The sequence below is a fragment of the Tiliqua scincoides genome, chromosome 10 (genome assembly GCF_035046505.1).
Source record: "Tiliqua scincoides isolate rTilSci1 chromosome 10, rTilSci1.hap2, whole genome shotgun sequence".
In the NCBI taxonomy this organism is placed as follows: Eukaryota; Metazoa; Chordata; class Lepidosauria; order Squamata; family Scincidae; genus Tiliqua; species Tiliqua scincoides.
The window spans coordinates 29,032,976-29,045,339 of record NC_089830.1 but is presented as its reverse complement, the minus strand read 5'-3'; positions in this window follow the sequence as shown (position 1 = coordinate 29,045,339).

Sequence of the window (12,364 nt, the reverse complement as noted above, 5' to 3'; positions counted from 1 at the left end):
GATTGGGAAACTGAGGCAGAGGGACCTGAGAGAGGGGTCCTCCCCCAGGCCTATGGCAGAGAGGAGGCTTGGACTCTCTCTGAGAGCAGGGACAGTGTTTGGCAGGCGGACAAAGGTCCCAGCACCTCCTTACCCTCCAGGAGGCGCCAGGAGAAGAGGCTGCACAGCAGCCCTTGGGAAACCCTCTTCCCTGAGGAACTGGTTCTAACTGGGACTGCTGCCCCCACACAGCCCCTCCCAGTGCCAAGGAGGTGGCAAGAAAAAAATGAAAATTTGGGGTGAAAAGACAGTCAGGATCAACTTGCTCTTTGGCATGCAAATGAGCTAATTGGCATGCTAATGAGGCCCCATAATGAGCTCATTGTGGTGGCAGTGTGCTTATTGTTATGCTAATGAGCCAGCAAAAAGGAACCCCTTGTTATGGCAATTAGCTTGTTGTGGCAAGAGGCTCGTTATGCTAATGATGTGATGTGGTAATTAACTCATTATGCTAACAAGCTTTTTATTATGACTATTATTATTTATTACTTTATTATCCCCCACTCCCCTTTTCCCCCAGTCCCCTCCCCAGGTTTGGGATCTTATATGTTCACCCAGGAAGTGATGAGGCAGAAGGCCCCCCCCCCGGGACCTGGCGCAGCCCTCCTGCCCTGCCACAGAGAGGTGTGCAGCAGGCAGAGCACCTTTGCCCCTAAGCACAGGCCCCCTCACCTCACCTAACTGGGACTGGGGGGGGCGGGTTTCTGGGCACGCGGGAGCCCAGCAGCACTTGTTTTTCCTCTGAAGTTCACCGCTGCTTGTGGTCGAGTGTGTACAGGTCCTCGCACAAATGTGTGTGCATGCACTAACACCCACAAGTGGGCTCCCACCTCTTCTTCCAGCAAGGCTGCTGTGCTTTTAGCAGGTGCTTGACCGGCAGCAGCCACGGTTCTCCCCCTCACAGTGTCCCTGTGGTGCAGAGAGCCATGCCGGTTGCATTTCTGCCTGCCATGCAGCTGTTAAGTGCACAGAGTCTGCCAGGGGAGAAAAAGTGGCAACCCTCTGCACAGAGGAACATGATTTTGTGAAGAAGCCGATGGAAATGTCTGCCTGTTCCTGTACTGCCTGCCTACACACACACACACACACACACACACACACACACACACACACACACACACGGCCTAGCAGCGGGCATGGCTTTGGCAGGGGTTATGTGGGCATCCCTATGGCTGCCGGCCCCACCTTGCAGTGCCTCCCAGACCCCACACTGTCCTTCCCCAGCTTATCCCTCTTCTCCAACACGCTCCGTTTCGGGGAGTGTTGCGCACACCGCTTGAAAGTCGTTTCCTTGACAACTGCGGCTTTCCCCTTCCACCCATCCTTTCTCTCTCTCGATCCCTTCCTGAAAAGGCCACAGCAAGGGAGGGAGAGGGAGGGGCCAGACAGGAGCCGCCATATGTGCCTTTAATATTTGAGTGGTGCTGCCAAGGAAAGTGCTCACTCACGCACCCCCCGAAGGGCTCTGTCACCAGTTCTGTGCCTCTCGACCACATGTCCCTGAGCAAGCCCCAAACAGCTGCATTGCATCATCTCCCAAGTATTTAAAGAAATTGCATCATGTGAGTGCACATCTAAACGTGGAACGTACGTAGTAAGGGGAAGCACTCTGCCGATGCTCAGAGGTACTTTCATCTCTTGAAGACTTTATATGTTCAATCTCCTCCTTCACCTTGGGATATTGCACCAACCACACTGCAGCCTAACGCGGCAGGCTCAGGAAGTGGATAGTTGTTGGCAACCTTCAGTCTCGAAAGACTATGGTATCGCGCTCTGAAAGGTGGTTCTGGCACAGCGTCTAGTGTGGCTGAAAAGGCTGATTCGGGAGTGACAGTCCCTTCCACGCTGGAGCAAGTGCAGTCTGTCCTGGTCTGTCTCCCTGGCTATGGGCCTGCCTTCTTTGCCTCTTAGCCTCAGACTGTTGGCCAAGTGTCTCTTCAAACTGGGAAAGGCCATGCTGCACAGCCTGCCTCCAAGTGGGCCGCTCAGAGGCCAGGGTTTCCCACTTGTTGAGGTCCACTCCTAAGGCCTTCAGATCCCTCTTGCAGATGTCCTTGTATCGCAGCTGTGGTCTACCTGTAGGGCACTTTCCTTGCACGAGTTCACCATAGAGGAGATCCTTTGGGATCCGGCCATCATCCATTCTCACAACATGACCGAGCCAACGCAGGCGTCTCTGTTTCAGCAGTGCATACATGCTAGGGATTCCAGCTCGTTCCAGGACTGTGTTGTTTGGAACTTTGTCCTGCCAGGTGATGCTGAGAATGCGTCGGAGGCAGCACATGTGGAAAGCGTTCAGTTTCCTCTCCTGTTGTGAGTGAAGAGTCCATGACTCGCTGCAGTACAGAAGTGTACTCAGGACACAAGCTCTGTAGACCTGGATCTTGGTATGTTCCGTCAGCTTCTTGTTGGACCAGACTCTCTTTGTGAGTCTGGAAAATGTGGTAACTGCTTTACCGATGCGCTTGTTTAGCTCGGTATCGAGAGAAAGAGTGTTGGAGATCGTTGAGCCAAGGTACACAAAGTCATGGACAACCTCCAGTTCATGCGCAGAGATTGTAATGCAGGGAGGTGAGTCCACATCCTGAACCATGACCTGTGTTTTCTTCAGGCTGATTGTCAGTCCAAAATCTTGGCAGGCCTTGCTAAAACGATCCATGAGCTGCTGGAGATCTTTGGCAGAGTGGGCAGTGACAGCTGCATCGTCGGCAAAGAGGAAGTCACGCAGACATTTCAGCTGGACTTTGGACTTTGCTCTCAGTCTGGAGAGGTTGAAGAGCTCCTTGACTTTAAAAAGAAATAAAAGCAAAATTCGGCAGAGCAGTCCCTGTTCTTGCGAAGCGCAGTCAGGATAGTCCTGCACATCTCATGCGGTCAGCTGGGGGAAACGAGAAAGGGGTGATTGGCCTGCCAGAGCCTCTGCTTATCAAGTCATTGCATCACCAAATGTTAGAGCGGGAAGTGACCTTGGAGGTCACCTAGTTCAGCCCCCTGCTCTGTACAGGCCACTGCTATCTGCAACCCCCACAGAGGAAGCGCCTACTGCAGCATGAGGCAGCTGTTCCAATGGCCGACAGTTGCAGCGGAAATCCTCCCTCATGTCTAGCACAAGTCCACTTCTGTGGCGCCTCAACTCCTTGGTTCTAGTCCTGTCCTTGGGAACCACAGAAAGCAAATCGCCCCACTTCTTCCCTGTGACAGCCCTGCAGTGGCCTGAGGGTGGAGACCGCACCTCTTCCTGGTCTTCTGCAGGCCAAATGTGCCCCATTCTTTTAACCATTCCTTGCAGGACTTTGTTTCCAGGTCCCTCCCTGTCTTCTTTGCCTTCCCCCCCCCAACCCACAAGATCTTGGAGGGAGGGTCAATATGGTGCATGCCTTGAGGCTAGGAAATTCTCCTCCCCATGCTTTATGGGGAGGTTCCAGTGGGGGAAGAAAGAAACTCCACCCAACACAGAACTCCCCCAATGTATCCCCTCCAAGAAAGGTTCCCCCAAAACACAGCAATGAAGCTTCACCCTTCAGTGCTACGTAGCATGAAAGGAGGAGGTTTCAGCAGGTTGGGAAAGAAAAACCTCCCCCTTTTCCTATTCCTGACAAGCTGGAGAAGGCATCGAAAATGACCACTTTACATATTTCCCCCCACATATTTTTATACCACCTCAGGAGCTCAGGGTGATGTGGCTCCTCTCTCCTTTTGTCCTCACAACAACCCTGTGAGGTAGGTGAGGCTGACTGGCCCAAGGTCACCCAGGAAGCGTTGCATTCAGGGAGACTGTTAGGAGGGTGGGGCACATGCAGAACACTCAGAGACACATTGCTGCCGCCGCCACCCCCAGATCTCCTTCCCCTCCCCTGGTAACAAGGAGGCCTTTGGCCAATATGCCCCTTTTCAGACAGAGTAGGAAATGGACAGATTTGATTCACTGCAGGCTCAAAACTACGAGGAAGTTCTCCTCCTGCATCTCCCGGGAATTTCAGTGGGGCTTGTGCAAGAGAACTCCCTGTGTTAATTAGGGGGAGAGTGGCGGGTGCCATCTGGATTATCCATTTCAGGCACCAAAATATTTCAGGTCTGCCCTGGGGAGGCATTGAGTGGATCAAGGCTCAATTAAAATGCAGAGCTCCCCCCCACCCCCAATGCTTTCTCCCTGGAACCTTGCAGGAGTCGGAGGATTTATTGCAAATTATCCCAGGCTTGAACGAATTTCAATTTTGACTCAGCTGATGGTGTCAGAAAAGAGGAAGAAAAACAAGAAAGAGGGGAGGGTGTGGGGAGGGGAGAGGAAGGGGGAAAGGCACTTAGGGAGAGTAAAGTCAATACATGTACAGCAGTGCTCCAAACACATGCACAGGGTGCAAGTCAGTTCTCAGAGAGAGGAAAGCTGCAGACAGCTCCAGGTTGCTGGGTGATCTGCGCACAGGAAGCAGAGTGGAAGAGACAGATCCGTCTCTGTGACAAGAGAGCCGGCTGTGTGACGAGAGGGGAGTGTTGTCTAAGGGTCAAGGCCCAGCCCCAGGTATCACAGTTCTTCCACAGTCTTCCTTTTGGGGATACAGGTCCAGCCTATTTATACATGGATTTTTAATACACTGATTTGACTCAACACGAATGGCCCCTGCAAATGAGAAGGAATGTGCTGATTCCTGGAGAAGGGGAAAAATGCATCCCTTTAAAATCAGTTTAAAAAACGGACCAGTCCTTTAACAACAGCCTCCTCCCTTCCCCCAGCACCTGATCATTGGTGAAGGGAGGGGCTGCTGATGGACTGTCTTCTTAATGACTCTTATCTTACAGTCAAAAGGTCAGCAAGGCTGTTTTTCAATCACTGGAGCAAAGAAACTTTGTTTTTTAAATTGATTTGCTATAGTGCAGGGTTTTTTTATCCACCTGAGTGCCTGGAATGGAACCCACTAACCCACCCCCAATAATCTGTACGTGCTCTGGGATTTCCAGCCTCTGGGATTTCCAGGCCAAACTGGAAGAGGCCCCTCTCTGGAGCCCTGCAGAATCTGCCGCCAAAACTGGATAGACAGTCCTGAGAGGGCAGGACCAGTGGCCTGACTCAGTACAAGGTGGCTGCAAGGCGGAGGCAGCGCTTCTGGTCAAGTTTCGGCCAGAATGGTCTGCTGGCCAGGGGTTGTCAGAGGTCACCCTCTGCCCTTGGTTGATGTCCCTCTGTCATCCTCTGTCCTATGTTGAAAGAAGCCTCCTTAGCCAATGAATCAGATGAAGAGTAGTAGCAGTAATTTATTATTATTATTAATTGCTATTGTGCTGTCAATGCACAATGTAATCAATGTAAATGCACATGGCAGGCTGAAAAGCTTCCCAGGACTTGTAACCATATCATGGCCAGCTTTAGGAGGTGTAGCCCCGATGCAAAACATTTTGTGGGGCCCCAACCCTTGCAGGATCCCCCCTACAAGTGCCAGCGGCGAGGAACATGGTAGCAGTGTCACCACCAAATGCTTCCAGGGGGAGGATTTCAAACCAATCAGACTCAGGGGCAGGAGGGAGGGAGTGAAGGCCGTCCGGCAGCAATGCTCTGCCATGCCGGAGCATCAGCTACGCAGCGAGGTGCGGCTGCAACTGTGCTCACCACGCCAGTGCAAGGCCCCTCCAGGTGCAAGGCCCAATTTGGCCCAATTTCCCTAAGGCCAGCCTGGACCCCTATATTGCCAGAAGAAAGACCAGGCTGGCAGGCGAGGGGGAGAGAGGCAGGTAAATGGGAAACCTGTCCCTGACTTGCTGTAGCATGTACTTCAGTTCAGTTCCAGCAGGGAACAGAGACTTTAATCAGTCAAGTAAATTACACTCATTTTGCATCTGATTAACATGTACTTTTTGAAGGGAGAAGGCAAGAGCTGCCTGTGCCTGGGGGCGGTGCATGTATGCGCTCCAGCAGGTGCTCTCCTGTGCTCCACCCAACAGCCCTGCAGAGACACACATATTTGTCAGCACAGGCATCATGTCGGAGGAGGCATGCCCTCCTAGGTGACAACAAAGGAGCTGCCTTCCAGTTAGAGAAGGGCTAGCCAGACTTACTTCATGTAACAGCCACATAGGTTAAACATCAGATGTTTGAGAGCTGCAATATTTAAGAAGCATTTACATTCTTAAATATATTTACTCATGAGAATATACAAACATAAGAGCCCCACTGGATCAGACCAAAGGCCTCTCTAGTCCAGTTTCCTATATCCCCCTGTGGCCCACCAGATGCCTCAGGGAGCACACCTAAGTGGGCCACTTTGAGATACAGGAAGCTGGACTAGATGGGTCTTGGCCTGATCCAGCAGGGTTCCTCTTTTCCTTATGAGTAAATATACTCACCATGGACATGAACCTAATGAACTCTCAGTTTATACCTGCTAAATTCCATTATAAAGCTTGAACATTTCTTATTTCCCCTCTTATATTAATTGTGATGCAAAAAAAGCTCAGCCAACATATTTCTGCGAGCTGCATATTATTTGTTAAAGAGCTGCATGTGGCTCATGAGCCAGGGTTTGGCCATGATTACTAATTAACTGGGGGAAAAACTGTCCAATTGCAAGGGTGCCTTTTTAGCTGATTTACATGGTTTAATTGATCCATCCGCCTGCCTGAGTAACCACCAGAAGGGTGCAGTCCAACACAAGGGCATCCATATCTTATTTCCACGACACAAACATGTTCATGTATTTTAAAGAGCGTATTCCTCTGCAGCTGTTGCTCTCATCTCCAAATGCACCCCCAGGTTCGACCACCACCACTTGAGGAAGGGGGTCCAAATCACCGGCTCTTCTGACACGGAGACACACAGAGCCTTTGTGGATGTTCCTGGAGGGGAAACTTTGCAAGAGCCACGGCCATGAAAAGGAGGGACTTCGAGTCATGGAGAACTCCTGCTTTTGAGCCACACTGGCAAAATAATTAATCTTTCTTGTTTTCTCCCTCTCCTCGTGCCCCGGTTGTTTCCTTCCTCACCCACCGCCTCCACATGCTTATTCAGTAAAAGGTCTTAGTTTCAGGATAAAAAAATGCAGCTGGGTCTTGTGTGTGTGGGGGGGGGGGGGGGAGAAGAGAAGTATTATATAAAAGCCTTGGCCTTTTAAATCCAAAGGAGAGGCTCTTTTTCATGAGATTAATTTCTTAGCCTTCCTTAATCAGCTATGAGGGCGTATTTGAAAATGGCTTTTCGGAGCCACGCAAAAAACCAGCCCAAGGGAGAGTGCGGGGAGGGGGAGGGAGAGTTGCCCAAAAATAATAATGATTAAAAAAAAAAATAGAATGCATCCCTCTTTTAATTTTTCAAACCAACAAACCCAAAGAAAATAAAGCCCTCAAGGGAATTTCTGGTATTGCTCCTTGGCAAAGCGGGAGGGAGTGTGATGAAAAGCCCACAAAGCACATGGATTAAGTTTGCTGGTGAGGGCCTGTCTCCTTCCACACAGCACCAGAGCAGCAGAACCAGCACAAAAGAGATAAGAGATTCCCCCAAATGTGTAGGAAGAATTTGGGGGCACTGGCAGCGCGTGACACCTGTTCCACAGGGAGATGTGTGGAGCCTCCTTCATCAGAGGCACTCCATCCCAGGTACCGGGTATGGGCCAGGAGTACGGGAACATCGAGGTCTTTCCACCCAACTCGTGTGGGTATCTGGGGGGGGCACTCTGGCAAACACAATGCTAGACCAGGTGGCTGCACTTTGGTCTGATTCAGCAGGGCTCTTCCTGGCCTGGACTCCATAAGGAAACGGAGGTGCTGGCTGGCGAGGAGGCTGCTGGTCCTGGTGTTGACACCCGGGCAGGGTTCAGGGAGGCAGAGCTGTGGTTAGCCACAAGGATTCAGCCTCTCTTTGTGTGCAGCTCAGCAGCCTGTAAATACCTGCAAGTTGCAATCATCTTTCTTCCAAAGAGCTGACAGTGACACGCACAGATTCTGGTCACCCTCCCCGGCCTGGGTGTTTAAGGCACCACATTGCACAGGCTTCCCCTTGAGAAGCAAATTCCAGAAAGTGGTGCTGAAGGGGCTTGCTCTTCCCCACAGAAATGGGCCAACAGGACTCCTTGGGGCACACAATATTTGTCCCCAGTGCTCTCTTACATCACATGGCACCTCTGCAGAAAGCCACCTGGGAAGGCGCCAGTGGGGCCTGACTGGAAGGTCTCTTTTGCAGGAGACCTGCTTGAGGTGGCCAAAGAGGGAGGCTGGATCAGGCTGCGTAAGCCACAGCAACTTCTGCACAAGGCAGAGCTGAAGATGGGGGAGGAGGAGGCTTCCATTGGGAGGGGGGGCAATGCGTGGGTGGGGACTGGGGCTGGCATCATCAGGCAGCTGTGAAGGGACCAGAACCAATTCCTGAGATGGCGGATTACCCCACCCCTGAAAGACCTGCATTGGCAGCCACTTAATTCCCAGGCACCCTTCAAGGTCCTGGCACAATCTGGACCAGCAACAGCTCAAGGATATGATCCCCCTCCTGAAAGAGTGCAAGGCCTGCTCCATCCTCCTGTCTATCAGGAGCACTTCATGTTGCAGCCCTATCGCCCCCCTTGGGACACCCCTTTGCCTTCGTCCCAGCTTCTGTGCAGAAACAGGCTGTGACGCACCCCTCCCATTTGCACATGAACTGAGTGTTTTGCCATTTCCGTTAGCCTGCTGCTGCTCATTAATTGCATCATTTTGACATTGTTTTAATTGGACTTAATGTACATATTTGCATTTACGTCTTGTACACAGCCTTGTGAGCGTATGTTGGGGGGCACTTCAGAAACAGGGTGGGTGCAATAAGTAAGTAAATAAAATGACAGAAGTATTTAACCTGCACACATCGAGCTGTGTGTGCTACTTAAAGGTGCTGGACGACGGCAGCACACTGACTTTTCCTCATGCTAAGCCTACAAGGACATAAGAACATAAGAACAGCCCCACTGGATCAGGCCACAGGCCCATCTAGTCCAGCTTCCTGTATCTCACAGCGGCCCACCAAGTGCCCAGGGAGCACACCAGATAACAAGAGACCTGCATCCTGGTGCCCTCCCTTGCATCTGACATACCCCATTTCTAAAATCAGGAGGTTGAGCATACACATCATGGCTTGTAACCCGTAATGGGTTTTTCCTCCAGAAACTTGTCCAATCCCCTTTTAAAGGCATCCAGGCCAGATGCCGTCACCACGTCTTGCGGCAAGGAGTTCCACAGAACAATCACACGCTGAGTAAAGAAATATTTTCTCTTGTCTGTTCTAACTCTCCCAACACTCAATTTTAGTGGATGTCCCCTGGTTCTGGTATTATGTGAGAGTGTAAAGAGCATCTCCCTATCCACTCTGTCCATCCCCTGCATAATTTTGTATGTCTCAATCATGTCCCCCCTTAGGCGCCTCTTTTCTAGACTGAAGAGGCCCAAATGCCGTAGCCTGACGGGCACCCCTGGCAGGTTTGTCCCCCTAAATAACCTGAGGGTTGATCCCTATTGGGACCAAGGTGCCGGGGAGAGGGGCTTGTCAGGGTCCTGAGGTAGACTGCAGTTGTTGGAGTGGGGGACAAGCACACTTGTGGCAGCGTGTCATTTGGCTGTGAAACAAAAAACTGCGCTCACCCAAACTCCACCTTCCACAAACCACCTGAAGGCCAGATGGGGTGAGGGGCTTCCAGTTGCTCACCTCTCCCACAGTCAGGGGGCCACCTAGAACAGGGGTGCCAAACATCAGGTGCGTGGGCTGAATGTGGGCCCCAGAAGCAATTAATCCAGCCGCCTTTATCATTGGGCTCTCCCAGTTCGATAATTGGGCTCTCTCATATTTGAAATGACGAACAAGCTTTGCACATTTCCTCTTCTGTCATTTGCAGCTAATGAGTTTCTACGTGAGAGCTAAATGTTTATTGCTGGTCCTCATCCACTTAATGATGTCACTTCCTGCGTAATGATGTCATATCTGGCCCTCACAGGGGCCATGAATGCTATTCAGCCCACTGCATGAAACAACTTCTGACACCCCTGGGCTAGAACTTCCAGGAGGGTGCAAAGGGAGCCTCAGGACTGGCTGCAGGCCAAGGAGCTTCCTGGGAAAGTCTGACCAGCCCTTCAAAAGGTCTCGAGGCAGCCTCTGCGCGAGCAGGCAGCCACCCGCCCCCTCCCTCCCGCCCCCAGCATTCGGCTCCGGAGACTGTACAGTCGTAGCCAAGATCACTCTCTTTAAATAGCAGATCCTTCTTTCGAGGATACGACCGCAGACAGTCCGCCCACTTGGCCCTCCTGAACATGAGGTGAGCCAAGTCATGGTATTTTTGCAAGGAGATTTCAAGATAAAAAATAAACCAAAACATCCAAGGAGCCTTTTTCGGCATGGACCCTGAAACCCTGTAATTTAAAAATTATGACTGCTCATTTTCCTGCCTGGATGAGCCTCTGTGCTGACGTGTCAGGTTTTCTTTGTCACTTAAATACAGTTATTAGCCAGGTCAGTTGAAGACAAGAAATCTGTTTTTCCCCCCAGCTGAAACTTCAGGAGGGAGACTGCACTGTTGCCCCTTAATTCCCCCCCCCATCATTGATTGTTCAAAGGGAATGAAAACACACGTTCCAGAAGCAAGACCTGCAGATACACCATGCAAAGAAATGGCCCCCTCCCTCGCATTCTCCTCTCGCTTTCAAGCGGAGAGTGCTTTTCCCAGGAACCTCAGGTCAGAAGAGTCCCAGCCCCCAGACTCATTCAGCCAGGCCTGGGGGAGCAAAGGTTCCAGCCCCCCAGTGGTGACAACAGGGTATTGCTCAGCTCTCCCACAAGAGATGCCGGGGCTCAGACCTGACTAGGGCCACGCCACACTTCTCCTTTCACGTGCGCTGTATACTCTCTCCTAAGCTCCAAGGGGGCTAAACACAGAGGAGAAGCAAGTGGAGACCAGCCCCCTAGTGCCTTGCTGGGGCGCTTTCAGGGGGGTGATCTAGCTAACTGGTGCTGGAGTGGAATGGTGGGCAGTGCGTTGGGGTGGCCTTCCAAAGGAGGAGCAGACACTGGCTACTACTGGCCATGATGGGGCTCTCACTCCCTGGCTAACCAGCAGCCAAGGCTGGGCTGGGCAGGTCTCCCCGCTCTCACCCAACAGGGCTCTTCCTGCCTGTCTTTATGCAGACGGGATGAACCCCGTCAGATGTAGAAAGGGCATCTCCTTGGATCACAGATAGGTCAGCATTACACAGATGTGGTTGGTAGCAGTCACCTAGGACAGACTTGGCCTGTCTGTGATGCCAACTGAGGTGGGCACCTCAGGCAGCAGTTTGATGGGGGGGCTCCTGCTCTTCCACCAACGCTCACTCCCTGGATTGGAAAAGAAAGAGGGGTCGGAGCATTGGAGAAAGTAGGGAGGAGAAGAGAGTGTCCCTCCTCTGCTCAGCTCCCCTTCGCCTTTTCCAGTGGAAGGAGTGGGAGAGGCTGGCCCACTACCAGGGAAGGAGGGGCAGCCTTTGGCACAGTGCCGCAGACCCAAGGACACCTTGGCCCGACCCTGAGCATGCAAGAGCTGAAGAGCTTCACGGCTAAAGTGGGGATTTGAACCTGGCTCTTCTGCAGTCGCCCCTAAGAACAGCATCCTGAGGGCAGGACATGGCCTTTCCTCTGCCGGCATTTGCAAGCTCAACATCGCCTACAATCAAACACACCGAACAGGAAAGAAAAACGCGGTGGATTCCTGCGTGTTGAGCTCGGTGGAGACAGGATGAGAGGCAAGCGGGAGGACATGATACGTACGTGTGCTGAGCGGAGGCAGGCGGCTCTCCAGGGGATGTGAAGCCAGTGTGTAAATACCTGGAAGGTAACAAGCGAAGGAGGGGGAGGCGGGGGAGGAAAGCGCTCCCGAGCCCTCCCGCGGGTGATGAGACAGGCGGCAATCGCTGGAAGCAAAATGGGATGGATGCAGACTGGGGAATACGGCAAGCACACGGGGCAGCACCAGACAAGTTACTCCACACTTAGGCCATGCGTGGGGGGGGGGGGAGGCAAGGATGCCCTCCAGGAAGCTGTGGGCAAGATGTTTATGGCCTGGTTCCCATCAGGCAGACGTCGATTTCAAACTCAGCCAGGCCTTGCGCTGGCAGAAAACCACTCTGCCCGCCAGAGACACGGACCTGCCTGGCTCCTGCTGGAAGCACAACAGGCCCTGCTGGGACTGAAGCGTAAACCTGCTTTGTTGACCCCGAGGGAGCAGCTGCTCTGGGGAGAGAAAGGCCCTTTTGCCCCACTCCATGTTGGAGTTGGTGCAATTGCTGTCCAGAAGGGGTCAAGCTATGGCCCAGTGACTCTGACCTTTCTACCTGTTCTCTCTGTGATCCTTGTGGG